General features: G+C 51.7%; 1 protein-coding gene across 5 annotated transcripts in view; it reads right to left on the reverse strand.

Moving 5' to 3' along the window:
- msi2b (musashi RNA-binding protein 2b) overlaps positions 1 to 2,500 on the reverse strand; it is a gene marked incomplete at its 3' end in the record, with an annotated part of 439,826 nt that overhangs the window by 121,546 nt on the left and 315,780 nt on the right. The window lies entirely within an intron of this gene.

The raw sequence follows: 2,500 nt of genomic DNA on the forward strand, positions 1-2,500 counted from the left end.
AGGAAACATAGCTTATAGCATAATAGCATAATAGCTTATAGCATATTACACACATGCACACAAGCAATGCTGATACAACACTGTATGGAGGACCATCCACCAGCCAAATGCTGGTAAAATAATAAGTGGCTGGTAAAATGTAAAGAGCCACTAGCCATTTGGCCAGTGGACAAAAAAGTTAATTTTGCACCCTGACTTTATGGCATGCAAACGCTTAGATTAAACACTCAAAAAGTACATTCTCCTGTTGTGTGATGTCACCATTGACTGTATATAATACCGTATGCAAAAGTGAAGCCAAAATATCCTGGATACCGTGCTGCCATCTTGTGCTGGTGACGTCATTTGGAACCAGAGTCTGCGCAGTAGAGTCGGGCTGAGCCCCCTCAGCCGTGCCGTCAGCTGACGGAGGTCTGAGAGTGGCTGTCACAGCTGTCAATCAGCCCTTTTTATATCATCCAACAACTATTTAAAAACAAACTCATCCAAAAGAAATTCACTTTGAAATACATCAGCGTGATAAGGAATACCTCAAATGATAGAAAGCATGTTTATGAAAAAAAATATTTTACATAATTTTTTTGGTTGGCTCATGTCCCATCCGCTAACATGGAAGGGGTGAGACTTATGACCTATACTGCAGACAGCCACAAGGCGGTGATCAAAATGTTTTGGCTTCACTTTTGGGGAGCTGTCATGACATCCATATTTTATAGTCTATGGATGTATTATGCAACACTCAATCCTCAGAAGAACGTGGCCGACTGTCAACTGTGCCACCACTCAAAATAGGGCAGCTGTAACCTCACACCAGCTGTAACCTCCGTAACGCGCTCACACCAGCTGTAACCTCCGCAACGCGCTCACACCAGCTGTAACCTCCGCAACGCGCTCACACCAGCTGTAACCTCCGTAACGCGCTCACACCAGCTGTAACCTCCGTAACCCGCTCACACCAGCTGTAACCTCTGTAACGCGCTCACACCAGCTGTAACCTCCGTAACGCGCTCACACCAGCTGTAACCTCTGTAACGCGCTCACACCAGCTGTAACCTCCATAACACGCTCACACCAGCTGTAACCTCCGTAACGGGCTCACACCAGCTGTAACCTCCGCAACGCGCTCACACCAGCTGTAACCTCCGAAACGCGCTCACACCAGCTATAACCTCCGCAACGCGCTCACACCAGCTGTAACCTCCGCAACGCGCTCACACCAGCTGTAACCTCCGTAACCCGCTCACACCAGCTGTAACCTCTGTAACGGGCTCACACCAGCTGTAACCTCCATAACACGCTCACACCAGCTGTAACCTCCGCAACGCGCTCACACCAGCTGTAACCTCCGCAACGCGCTCACACCAGCTGTAACCTCTGTAACGCGCTCACACCAGCTATAACCTCCGTAACCCGCTCACACCAGCTGTAATTACCCTCCGTAACGCGCTCACGCCAGCTGTAACCTCCGTAACCCGCTCACACCAGCTGTAACCTCCGTAACGCGCTCACGCCAGCTGTAACCTCCGTAACGCGCTCACGCCAGCTGTAACCTCCGTAACGCGCTCACGCCAGCTGTAACCTCCGTAACGCGCTCACGCCAGCTGTAACCTCCGTAACGCGCTCACGCCAGCTGTAACCTCCGTAACGCGCTCACACTAGCTGTAACCTCCATAACGCGCTCACACCAGCTGTAACCTCCGTAACGCGCTCACACCAGCTGTAACCTCCGTAACGTGTAACGCGCTCACGCCAGCTGTAACCTCCATAACGCGCTCACGCCAGCTGTAACCGCCGTAAGGCGCTCACGCCAGCTGTAACCTCCGTAACGCGCTCACGCCAGCTGTAACCTCCATAACGCGCTCACGCCAGCTGTAACCTCCGTAACGCGCTCACACCAGCTGTAACCTCCATAACGGGCTCACACCAGCTGTAACCTCCGTAACGCGCTCACGCCAGCTGTAACCTCCGTAACGCGCTCACACCAGCTGTAACCTCCATAACGGGCTCACACCAGCTGTAACCTCCGTAACGCGCTCACACCAGCTGCAGACGCAAAGAAACTTGGGAAACATTCACCCTGATTGAGCGTGGTTGTGGGATGGGCAGCCCATCTCAGCACTGATCGCTCTTCTCTCCACTCGATCACAATCATCTCATATTTTTGGACTGCTTTTGTTTTAGTATCACCACCACTCTCTCTCTATCACCACCACTCTCTCTCTATCACCACCACTCTCTCTCTATCACCACCACTCTCTCTCTATCACCACCACTCTCTCTCTATCACCACCACTCTCTCTCTATCACCACCACTCTCTCTCTATCAACACTCTATCATTCTCCTTGTCTTCTCCATGTTCTCCTCTTCTCCTTCCGTTTGATGGAGAGTCCTGTCTCCTCTCACTCTGCTTCCTGCTCTGGCCACTTCCCTGCTGTGTGTGTGTGTGTGTGTGTGTGTGTGTGTGTGTGTGTGTGTGTGTGCGTGCGACCTCCCCGCTGT

The sequence above is a fragment of the Poromitra crassiceps genome (genome assembly GCF_964638095.1).
Source record: "Poromitra crassiceps genome assembly, chromosome: 5".
In the NCBI taxonomy this organism is placed as follows: domain Eukaryota; kingdom Metazoa; phylum Chordata; class Actinopteri; order Beryciformes; family Melamphaidae; genus Poromitra; species Poromitra crassiceps.